Source organism: Eubalaena glacialis, chromosome 1 (assembly GCF_028564815.1).
Source record: "Eubalaena glacialis isolate mEubGla1 chromosome 1, mEubGla1.1.hap2.+ XY, whole genome shotgun sequence".
Taxonomy (NCBI): domain Eukaryota; kingdom Metazoa; phylum Chordata; class Mammalia; order Artiodactyla; family Balaenidae; genus Eubalaena; species Eubalaena glacialis.
In genome coordinates, this window is record NC_083716.1 from 46,649,806 (window position 1) to 46,663,108 (window position 13,303).

Consider the following 13,303-nt stretch of genomic DNA (forward strand, 5'->3'; position numbering starts at 1 on the left):
TGTGGAGGCCAGCCACTGTGTTAGAAGGGGCTGGAAGAGTGAGGGTCTGCCTGGAGCAGCTGGAGCAGACAGAGCTCCCACCATCCAGGAGCCCCTGTCCCGTCCCGCCTGCCCCCAGAGATGCCCGAGAGTGAAGGGCGGGGTTGGGGGGCAGAGACAGGGGTCTGTAGCTTCCTAAGCTGAGAGCCTCCATGTGGAGGCTGTCTGCCAGACTAGCCTACTATTGCTAACCTCGGGTCCTTGCATGTATCTAAGGTTCTCCCTGGAGTCACGTAATCCATTACATGACAGGTGCAGGGCTGTGCTCATCATATAGATCTGGATTCTATAGCATTAGAGAGACTTTAAGGCAGGGTGGCAGAAACCTAGAAGCAGTGTCAAGGACAGCCAACACATCCAGAGGACAGGAGCCTGGTTTCAACACCAGGACTGTCATGTGGAACATTCAAGAAATGCAGTGGATGATCTTTATCCCTGCTTTTTCCAAGCCCAGTTCAGGTTCAGAGCTATGGTCCAGGCAAACAAGGTTTTGCTGTTAAGGCCCTGACATCTAATTAAAAGAAGGTGGTGGGAGACAATAAACAAGGGGAAAGTATGGTAATACCAGAGAGCTATGAGTGCAGTGAAGAAAAGAAAACAAGATAAGGTGGTAGAAAATCGCAGAGTTGGGGCTTCCAGAATATCAAAGCCTCTACATGAGAACATTTCAGATGAGAACTGAATGGCATGAAGAGGCAGCCCCAAGGAGACACGAGGCAGGGGAAAAGGACCAGAGCAAAGATCCCAAGGCAGGAGCTAGGTTGGGGTATTTGAGGACTGTAAAGAGGGTGGAGCACAATAAGTGAGGTACCCCTTACATCTGAACCATTGAATATAAAATGTTAGTGGGTAAGCTCATGTATGTGCTACAGTAGAGGGTCCTGTAGTCACACTGAGGAATTTGGATTGCTTTCGGAGGGCATGGGAAGCCACTAGGAAGGGTTAAACAGGGAGTGTAGGATTTAATTTATGTGTTTATGAATCATGCTGAGTGCTAGATGGAGAATGACTTACTGGGAGCAGAGGGAAAGGCTGGACATGGAAGACCAAAGGGCAATTGTAGAACCAGAGATCATTGTGTTTGACCTGGGAGGCATTGTAGATGAAGAAAAGGGTATATTTCTGTATATAATATGGATTACATATATGATTGGCATATAATGAGGATTAGACTCACAAAGGCAAATTGGAGCCAATGGTGAACACTGATAGAAGGCATATTTTAATTTTGTACTTTTTCATTAAAGAAGCAATATGGTAGAAAAAACATGGGATTTGGTGTCTGTCAAAAATGAGTTTCACTTCAGCCCTTTCACTCAAAGCTCTGTGATACAGGGAAGCTCACTCAATCCCTGGACCTCTGTGAATATCTGAAATGGAGAGAATAAGATCAGAGTCACTGTGCCACGTAACCAAGCCACGTGCTGGACACACACCATCTAAGGAGCTCAACACCAGTTACTTCTTTTTCCCTTTCTGTTGCTGACCGTGGAAGTGTTCAGCCTTGGAGCAGGCCTCTGGGGATGCTCCACTGCAGAGGGGCTTCAATGTCGGAGGGGCAGTGGGAAAGTTCCTATTCCAGGTGGGAGTTTGGACTTATGACTTTAAAGGTCCTTCCCCGTTTTAAGGTGACGTGATTCTGTACATCTGTTACATCTATGCTTAACCATTGATAAACTCACGAGGAAGAGAGCATTAAATGCTCGTTTTATGAAGCCCGTGGCAGAGTGCTGTTAGCAGTGTAAGGTCAATGGTTGACCAGCTGCCATGCTGCTGCACGTGCAGGCTGGTGTGCGTGAATTGCAGACCTCTCAAGGGCTATCACGTGTCACAGAGAGTTCTTCTCATGTGCTGGATTTTATTAAATTACAAATAATGCCTAATAGGGAAGTTTCTTTTTGTTTTTAAAAAAATCAGTTCCAAGTTTTTTGTTTTTTGTTTTGTTTTTAAGATAAAGTGGGCTTTAGAAACAAGGGTATTAAATTTTGGCTAAAATGTATTAAGTCTTCTGAAAACTATTGTGAAACAGATAATCAGATGAGCCAGTGGTTGATTAAAATGTATGAGTTGACCTACATTTCATCCCACTGTGATCAAGAAAGTGTCTTCAGCTTATAAAATTGCTGGCATGGACAAAAACAAGTCCAATTAATTGAAATGATAATTTTCAGACTTTGGATTTATGTTAAAAAATGGCCAAACCCTGAAATTCTGTAGAAGTGACCAGCCCTGTTCTTGTTCAATGCCTCTTAGTTCTAGTGTCAGAGTAACCAGGAATCACTGATAAAGGAAGTAAAGATTTAGCTTCTATTTAAGGAGAGGTTCTGGCATGGACAAATATCCTGAAACTATTTATATATAGGCTGGGTCATTAGAAGTTTGGCATTAGTGCAAACATATATTATCAACAAGAATATGGATAAATTTGCACTGCATTTCAGAATACTTAACTCTAGATTAACAAGAGATTGAAGAATTCTTTACAGTCGATTCACAAGTACTTTATTTATGCTTCTCACAGGTGCTACACCATCAAGGGAGATCATACCTTCTGAAATGAGGTTTTCCCAAACTCCCGACTTTGCACACATGCATGCAGAGCATATATTTAACTAGTGGAATCCCAATTCTCTACCTTGGGACTTTTTCCTTTACATTTTTTTTACATCTTAATCAAGTAGGTGCTGTACCTTTAGAACTCAGAATTCCTAAGGTCATAGTATTCTTGAGCTTGAGTTCTTGGGAATTCTGAAGTTTAACTTTGACTCCAAGATGAATACTGGGTGAACTCATCTAAGCCATAGTTTCTCTGTGACTCAATTTCTCCCTCTGTGAAGTAGAGGCAATAGCACTTGCTCCTCTTAAAATTCTTAAGGTTGAGGAAGGTTTTCAGAGTAAAATAATTTAATATCCTTAAGTAAAATGTGCTTCTAAAACCGTGTGTCTACCCATGGGTATGAAAATTAGCCTGTGCATTATTTTTTTAGCTGTAATGGCCACTGGGAGATGAAGCTAAAATAAAAGAGCTTTAAAAATAATGTTGTTCAAGGGCATTCTAATTAGATTGCTTCTTATCTAACTTAAGGGTTAGTTTCATCAACTCTGATTTCCACAAGATGGAGGCCACTTCTGTTGTGTCCTGGTCAGAGGTCACATCTAACACTCCTCTTGTCTCATGGATAATTGCACAACTAGTTGTTAGAAACGTTACAACTAGTTATTAGAAATGCAGTGGTGTGGCCTCTCAAGGGAGACCCCACTACACATATTTAGGTTAATGAAAGTCAGTGAGCTTTGATGGGGTGTGTTTATGTCTGCCTTTCATGAAAATTGGTATTCCTCTCGTCTTTTGTTTCAGCAATTATAGTCAAACTACAGCTTGATGAACTAAGTGTGTGTATTTTGCTTTCTTAGATCCAATATCTTTGCAACTTGCAAAGAAGTGTGAGAAGGTGGCACAATTCCCTGCAAATCATGTGGCACAGGCTCCAATTCCCCCCCCCCACCGCCACCCCCTGCACTTGTAACCCTCCAACAAATTGAAATAGAAGTTAGAGAATGGAACCTTCTCTTTTCCCTTCATGCCCTTGACTGTTATAAACTCGTATTTTATAGTTTCAGTGTATGATAGTTGAAGACATGTCTAGGGACCCGAGGAAACAGAAACACAAGTCTTCTCACTCTGAAGTTCACCTGACTTCCTTCAGGATTAATGATAGAGCTCTGTGTCACAATTTAGTCCTAGCAGTTAGTTGTTGGGAACTAAAGAGTCCATGTATTAAGAAAAAAAAATGGCTCAAACTATTTGGGTTGTTAAACACTATGGGAGGATAATGTCCAAGTCTTTGCCAAGTCGTGGCTCCTCCAGTTTTAGTCTCTGCAACAAGAAGGCCTCTTTGACTGACTGGAAAGCTGGGATGTGCTGGCGGTGACTCTGTCATCCTCTCTGATGGGCACATGTGCTTCAGGTGGCTTTCTGCCATAAGCTGGAAGCTTCTGGATACTGGAGTACTCTGGCTCTGGGGACAGAGAGATTGGAGCTGGGTGAATGACAGTTTTCTCCTTTGTGTCTTCATGTTTCCTAGCCTATTTGCCTGCCCTCCCTCCCTCCTTCCCTCCCTCCTTCCACCCCTTCTCCTTTACCAGTCAGTGAGTACCAATCACGTACTGGCCTCGATTAGACTCTGAGGACCCTGAGATTAACTCCCCTCCTCCTCAGGAGGACCACTAATTCTAACTCTTTAAAAGTTAGGAGGACTCAGCTAGGCTACTGCAGAAATTATAACAAATTGAGAAATTCAATTACAATGAGTTGATCCTTCTGCGTTTTGAAAGGCCCCTCATTTCAGGCCTGGGGGCTGTGTAGTGCAAGACTTGGTACCCATTTTTACATTCTCACTGCGTTCAACTACACGAAACATTTAGTAGCATTTCTAATACCTTGTTACACACAGCTTTGCTTTGTGTTTGTGACAAGGTTTCTCTACAGGTTTCTGACATTAGAACATCATCCATTGTCCCGAGCTGGAGCAGGAATGGAGAGACCAAGAGACGAGGACTGGTCCTAGGCGGCTGGCCAGTCCCAGGCCAGGCTGGGCTGAGAAACTTGACTTCCTGCCACCCAGGCTGCCTGGGGCTCCGGCCAACAACAGTTGCCAGGGTGGCTGAAGTTGCTGATTACAAAGCACCAGCTCATAGGCTAATAATTTTGTCTGGATTTCTATCAAGGCCAGGAATGCCGGTCAAAAGCAAATAGAGGAAATTTTAAGAGATCAAGAGCAGTTGACAACAAAATCCATTCTGGGATGTTTTCAACAAAACAATTAAGGATTCAGCACTTCCCGGGGGGATGAGGACCAAAATGGAACATGACCGGCAGCCAGCATCACCTCTCCAATCTCACACGTCTGTTTTGAATGAGGAGGAATGGTCTAAAAATAATGCCTGGACCTCACAGTATTGGTGCTTTTGTTATTTACCCTTTTATGATTTGGTCTTTTGAAAAACATCTTTATAAGGGATGAGAGTTTCCTATCACTTGTATTTATAGAGTCCTTTATTCTGAAGATGTCAAAGTGCCTACTCCCATTTCTGAGAATTAAGTGGCAGGCATTCCCTGGGGAAAAGTGACTTAAGATGAGTTATAAAGAGAGCCAGTGGAAGAATTAGATGAGAGTGCCTATCTATGATAATTCAGGGTTTGGCTTGCTCAGCCACTCTGATCCTTCATAAGAAAGAATAGCATTCTCTCTTTGCCTCTGCCTGGGCAGTAGTCCCGGCCTGGGTGCCCCACGCCCCTCCTGCCTAAACCATACCTTCCTACAAGGCCCTTTGAGGAGCTGAGCCTGACTGGCCTTCTGCTCCTAATGACGTCTCCGTTTTCTGATTTCTGAGGGTCTTTATTGTTGGTTGTGACCCTTCACACCTTCTTCAAGTCACACTTCACAAGCATCTGTCTTTCCAACATGGTCTTAGGCCCCTTGCGTCAGGAATCAAACCTGTGTACCTTTACCAATGCCCACAGTCCTTGATGCAGCAGTAGGCCCTTCACAACAGCCAGCAAGCCTGAGTTGTAGACAACTCTGGGGCAGCCGAGCTGTAGCCCTGACAGACTGCAGACTATGGCTTATAAGATCTGTATTGCCAGTTCCCTGCCTTACTGTGTGATCTGAGACCAATCTCATCATTTCACTATGCTTCAGTTAATTCATCTGAGTTAACAATAAGATATTGCAGAGGACTGTGAATGTTAACTAAGAAACCCCAAGGAAGCCCTCTCCCCAAACCAGAAGAGTTTCATAAGTGTGGGATAATTATGATGCATCAATCTTCCTCATTGGAGCAACAGAATGAAAAGCTGTGGCTGAATGGAAACACCAGTTGGGATTTGGTTAAGATCCAGTTCTGATTTAAGAACACAGATCACAGCCATGGGGCATGAGACTGAGGAAAACACTACCCTCCTCCGGGACAGTTTGCACTTCACACACTAAGTTTTTTTTCATGAAAAGCATCTGACTGGTGGACATAAAATAAGGTGTGATATGGATGGCTCACTTGACGGGAAGCATACAATTCCAGTCCCATGCCAGGCAGCCTCAGAATATCAGTTCCTGGGCACCTCGGCACCTCCAGAGTTCCTCCTGGCTGGTGCTCAGCAGGTGGTGGGTGCAGTTAGGCCGCTGCAGCCCAGTCACTCAGGTGTCCTGTGATCTAATCTGTCTTTTTGTGTTGATTCTGATGTAACCAACAGCCTGCTTACTAACCTGGCTTCTGAAATGGTCATGAGGAAAATAAGAGTTAATATTTCCTATTGAAGAAGGAAGTGGTAAATTTACTCAGAAAAGGAGGGAATTTTGGAAAGGGTTGGAGATGGAAGTGTGACCAAGAGGAGAGGGAAATCCAATCTAGATGAAGACCCAGGGGGCCAGAGGTACCATGTGCAGTCGAGTGTGTAGGGCACGGGATGAAGGGACTAGGTCTCAGGCTCCCCACTCCTGCATGCCCTGCAGAAGCCACTGCCAAGATCCATGGATTTATGTCATAGAGTGTTCTGCCTGTGTTTTTCTCTAAGAGTTTGATAGTGTCTGGCCTTACATTTAGGTCTTTAATCCATTTTCAGTTTATTTTTGTGTATGGTGTTAGGGAGTGTTCTAATTTCATTCTTTTACATGTAGCTGCCCAGTTTTCCCAGCACCACTTATTGAAGAGACTGTCTTTTCTCCACTGTATATTCTTGCCGCCTTTATCAAAGATAAGGTGACCATATGTGCGTGGGTTTATCTCTGGGCTTTCTATCCTGTTCCATTGATCTATATTTCTGTTTTTGTGCCAGTACCATACTGTCTTGATTACTGTAGCTTTGTAGTATAGTCTGAAGTTAGGGAGCCTGATTCCTCCAGCTCCGTTTTTCTTTCTCAATATTGCTTTGGCTATTTGGGGTCTTTTGTGTTTCCATACAAATTTGACCCACCTCCTAGAGAAATGGAAATAAAAACAAAAATAAACAAATGGGACCTAATGAAACTTAAAAACTTTTGCACAGCAAAGGAAACAATAAACAAGACAAAAAGACAACCCTCAGAATGGGGAGAATATTTGCAAATGAAGCAACTGACAAAGGATTACTCTCCAAAATTTACAAGCAGCTCATGCAGCTCAATATCAAAAATACAAACAACCCAATCCAATAATGGACAGAAGACCTAAGCAGACATTTCTCCAAAGAAGATATACAGATTGCCAATAAACACATGAAAGAATGCTCAACATCATTAATCATTAGAGAAATGCAAATCAAAACTACAATGAGATATCATCTCACACTGGTCAGAATGGCCATCATCAAAAAATTTACAAACAGTAAATGCTGGAGAGGGTGTGGAGAAAACGGAACCCTCCTGCACTGTTGGTGGGAATGTAAATTGATACAGCCACTATGGAGAACAGTATGGAGGTTCCTTAAAAAGCTAAAAACAGAACTACCATATGACCCAGCAATCCCACTACTGGGCATATACTCTGAGAAAACCATAATTCAAAAAGAGTCATGTACCACAATGTTCATTGCAGCTCTATTTACAATAGCCAGGACATGGAAGCAACCTAAGTGTCCATCAACAGATGAATGGATAAAGAAGATGTGGCACATATATACAATGGAATATTACTCAGCCATAAAAAGGAATGAAACTGAGTTATTTTTAGTGAGGTGGATGGACCTAGAGTCTGTCATACAGAGTGAAGTAAGTCAGAAAGAGAAAAACAAATACCGTATGCTAACACATATATATGGAATCTAAAAAAAAAAAGAAAAAAAAAAAGGGTCAGAAGAACCTAGGGGCAAGACGGGAATAAGGATGCAGACCTACTAGAGAATGGACTTGAGGATACGGGCAGGGGGAAGGGTAAGCTGGGACAAAGTGAGAGAGTGGCATGGACATATATACACTACCAAACGTAAAATAGATAGCTAGTGGGAAGCAGTTGCATAGCACAGGGAGATCAGCTCAGTGCCTTGTGACCACCTAGAGGGGTAGGATAGGGAGGGTGGGAGGGAGGGAGACGCAAGAGGGAAGAGATATGGGGACATATGTATATGTATAACTGATTCACTTTGTTATAAAGCAGAAGCTAACACACCATTGTAAAGCAATTATACTCCAATCAAGATGTTTAAAAGAAAAAAAAAAAAAAGGAGCCATGGAAAGAGCACAGATTAACCAAAACAGCTCATTAGGGTGTCAGAGGTCGTTCTCACCTGCTTTACACTCCTGCTCTCCTGCTTGATTGCTCAAGACATCCTGAGCAATTTTTTTACCTCCCTTGGCCCTAATTTTGTCGTACATAAGATGGTGGTTAGCATACGTATCTCTCCAGCAATAAGCAAATTTAGTGAGAAAAATAAAGAAAACAGCAAAAACCATAAAACACCTAGGAGTATTTTTAAGGAAAATGGATGTGATTGCAATGAAGAAAATTACAAATCTTTATTGACTTAATAAAATGTACACCTAAAATTATATACATTTGAACAAATATCATGTTCCTGGATAAGAAAATGACTATTGGGAAAATATTAATTGTTCCCAAATTAATGCACAAATTTAATGTAAGTCATTTCAGTATCCTCATGGCTATTTTAGAAAAAAAGAATAACCAAATTGTGAAGTTACTAATGTGTTTAAAATAAATTATTGAGTTAAAACAGTGATTAGTCTTGTTAAAATAAATTATTGAGTTAAAACAGTGATTAGTCTTGTAGTTACTAAATTATGTTATAAAGATACAATGCTCAAAACAATCTGACTTTTGCTCATGAACAAACAAATCATTGAAGCAAAAATAATTCAAAGATCTTGATATACATATAGATATAGATAGATAAGTAGATAGATTGCCATATATATTTCATGTATGTTTTTCATATATATACATCTATATATGAATGGCTATATGATATGGTACCTAAAGCAGCACAAATAAATGTATTATTCTACAAATCACATATGAATAACCTGTTAGAAATTGGGGAGAAAGAGTAATTTAGTCTGAAAACAACCATATCAAAGTAAAGTTCAAATTGATTAAAAATTAATATAGAAGTTAAAATACAGAACAACCAAAGGGAGATGAAAGGAAAAACTTCATCAGATATTTGGAGGAAGGGTCTGCCTTTCATCCTGTGGGCTCAGAAACTCAATATTTTTTATTGTTCCAGGGCTTATCAAACCCCTGAAGGCTGACTTGAGCTGTCCAAATTCATAAAGCCAATGTTTAAGATCTAGTGACAATTTATTAAGTTATAGTGAGACGTGGACCTGTCAAGGCTGTCCTCATCCCACAGGATGCTAAATGGTGAGTGTGGAATCAGAGCAAAGAGAGGCCTGACCCTGGTCCAGTGTTTAATCCGCAGCCTGCTGGACCACGTGGAAATTAAGAATTGCTGCACATCACATCTTTTTGTTTTCTCAGAACATCATTAAACCTGCTTGAACAGTCCTGCCCAGCATTGGCAGGAAGGCCCTTGCAATGTTGGCTTGCCCTTTGGATCTTTGGATTATGTGAGAAGCCTAGGACACAGTTCGGTGAGCCCTCCATCTCTCCAGGTGGAGGGATCTGTTCCTTCAGCTCACAGGTGCCATAACCACAAGGCAACTCTGGGCTCAGCCCAACCAGGGGATGCTTCGGGATGCCCTCACTTCTCCTAACTCATCATGGTTTCCGAGTCCCTCCTTACAGCTCCTGTGGATGGCCCAGTGCCCAGTCTTTGCAGCTCACTTTCCAGCCACGCCTTCCAAGGCCCCGTGCCCTCAGAGCATCTGTGTTACTAGAGGAACTGGTAACCATCCTCCTCCTCTCAGACTCACTTTTCCTTTTTCCAGCTTAAAAGACTGAAAAGGGTCTATCCCAAACTTTCTGTGCAAATTAGGGCCCATCCTTCTGGCCCCACTAGAAGAGACAGACGTTGTCATTGTCAAATCATCCGTAGAAGGTGACCATGTAATTTATTTTCCAAAACAAGACAGTTTTGAGAGCGAAATGGAGGCAAGCAGGAGGTATTAATAATAATGCTGAGAAAACAGGAGTAAACCAGGACTATCCAGCTCTCTGCCCCACCCCACCCATGAACCCCCCAACACTCTTACTTGTCTGGCCACTTTTTTCTGGGCTTCTCTGGCCAACCCACCTCTACTTCTACTTCTGATGGTCATATTCTTTAGCTACACTGATGCCTTTAATACTGTTATTAATTCTTTGCTGCCTCTATCCCTTCAGGGTAACATCTCAAATGTCTATACTCACCAACTATGGGATTTCAAAGGAAATCTTATTTGCAAGTTCCTGAGGGCATCTCAGGATGGTTGTCTACCCACTTCTCCTTCCCTTCCCTTTCTCTCTCCCCTGCCCATCAGGGGGTTTTATCTTACTAAAACAATCTGAAATTGTAGGATTATTTTAAATAATGCAGAAATAAAACCCCAAGAGCACTACAAATGTTCCACAAAAAGGGAATGTCCAAAAGAAGCTGAAGGTACTGAAATAATTGGTTAATATTTAGGAAGGTGGTGATTTTGTAGAATTTGGCAACATGGGAAATAGATATGCTATAATGGTTAGTGAAAAATTAAGAAAGGAGGTTGGGAGTTCCCTGGTGGTCCAGTGGTTAGGACTCGGCGCTTTCACTGACACGGGCCCGGGTTCAATCCCTGGTTGGGGAACTAAGGTCCCATAAGCTGCATGACGCGGCCAAGAGAAAAAAAAAAATTAAGGAGGTTATAAAGTTGTACCACTTTGACTATAATTATATAAAAAAATAATAAATATGTTAACATGTCAGGATGGAAAAAATGCCAAAGTGGTAACAATAGCTTTGTTTCCATTGTGGGACTAGGGGTGATTTTTTTTCTCTCTCTTTCACTATTCTCCAATTTTTCTGGAATGTGGTTAATATAATGGAAACAATGCTCTCTCCCTCCCCTTCTGCAGGAATTAAATGAGGTAATGATTATGAAGTGCTTTTCCTTTGTTTCTCCCCTCTCTGTAACCTCATTGTATCTTTACGACCTTGTTCTGAAAGAAAGAGAATGGGGCTTGGGTGGATTCACTTGTTTGCAGGAGGTGTTCCCAGGGCAAGTCTTTCTCCAGTTTTCTCTCTTGTCCTCCAACTATGTCAACCTTGAGCCACAAATGAAATGCTCTGAGAACCCCACCAGACTTATCTTGGGAGCCTCTTGGACCTGCAAAGCAAAGCCTTCCATATCACTTACACAGAAACCTCAACCCTGTCAAAAATAGCTTTGTTATGTGAAGGTTTATTGGGAAAGGAAATGTCTTGAGAATTTTCTACAAGTTCACTCCTCCTCTCTGATACTCACTCAGGTTTCTGGCCACCTTGGTGGTCTAGGCTCTCAGCTTGTTGAACTGATTCCCAATTTAGGTTCTGAAGTTATTCTGAATTTAGCCTCATCTTGATGTATGTTTTCCACTTTTTCAATTTTCTTTTCATTTTTCTAAACCTTTCCTTGTGAAAAGGAAAAGGATTCTTCTTGAGGATGAAGCATCTTTCCTCCATTAACTAATAGGACCTCCTCCTAAGAGAGTCTTGAGGAATGAATGTGTCCTGACAGCACGGAGGAAGGGTATGAGCCATGGGGAGGCCAGGGTTCTGCTGTCAGGTGAATCTTGAGCAGTCTTCTCAGGTGTTCTTCCATGAGCCAGCTAAACCCAGAAAACTAACCCTTAGGTATATTTCCTGTGTCTTAGGCAAATCCTGACTTCACTAATGTAAAAGAGCCTTTGAAATACATCACCAGTATTTATTTCAGCACAGCTTGTAATTGGCGTCATTCTCATGTCCCGCAGAGGTCTGGTTCAATAAGTTATGGTTCATCCTAACAACAAAAAATTTTAATTAAAAAAAGTGGGGCTTCCCTGGTGGCACAGTGGTTAAGAATACGCCTGCCAATGCAGGGGACACGGGTTCGAGCCCTGGTGGGAAGATCCCACATGCCATGGAGCAACTAAGCCCATGTGCCACAACTACTGAGCCTGTGCTCTAGAGCCCGCGAGCCACAACTACTGAGCCCGCATGCTGCAACTACTGAAGCCTGGCCGCCTAGAGCCCATGCGTGCTTCACAACAAGAGAAGCCACTGCAACGAGAAGCCCACGCACCATAACCAAGAGTAGCCCCCGCTCGCTGCAACTAGAGAAAGCCCGCACGTGGCAACAAAGACCCAACGCAGCTAAAAATAAATAAATTTTTTTAAAAAAGTGAAGTGCAGAACAATTTGTGCAGTGAGGTGTCATATTAAAATGTATTTAGATGTGTATATATGTAGATGTCCATAGAATATTTCTGCAAAGATATAGACAAAATCAGTAACATATCCTCCTTTGGAGAGGATGACTGGAAGACTGAAAGGAGAGAAAAGACCAATTTTTATGTTTGTTTTTATTTCTTTGTATTTCTCTGGTCACTTTTGGATTTTGAACCAATTAAAAAATATATCTATAGTCTCAAATTCCCACCAATTATACATTTACAATTTTTTTCTAGTAAATATAAATATATGTATGTGTATATATGAATGTATATACATATTAAATTTATATTCACTGGAAAATAAATGTACAATTGGCGGCAGTGCTGAGACTTTTCTATTTGTGTGAATTACCTCTTAGGATTACAGTTTTCTTATTTTCATCTATCTGCATTAAAAAGGGAAATAATTGCCATGCCTGTATCTTTGGAAAGCCCTCTAACCCTACTTCTTAAATTGCTTCAGGCTGCTGCAAAAACATTCAAGGCTTGCTTTCTATACTTTTCAACTCCTCACTCTCTTGGGAGCCACTTTTAAAATTTTCTGGCTGAGAACTCACTCCACCCTTCCCTGCCCCACCCGCAAAAGTGCAAGAAATCTAAAACATAAATACTGGAAAACTGATTTTTGATAAGAACTTAAGACATAATATATTTGTATAAACTTTAGCTCCCGCAAAAGTGCCTCGAATACTCTGGATGTTGAACGATAAGGGGAATGCGGCTTTCAGCAGTGAAGTCAAGGTGATCTAAAATCGTTTACACGTGGAGAGAGGAATTAATAAGAGGATGGTGTAAGTTATGAATTGCCCTTCCACATTCAGGTGCAAGAAGCATCATATTTCTTTATTTTTCTAAATCAAATTACATCTGGCTCCGAGCATCTATTCTCCTCGCTAACAGGGTTAGAAAGAAACACAATACTGGCCGTTCTTGGGGC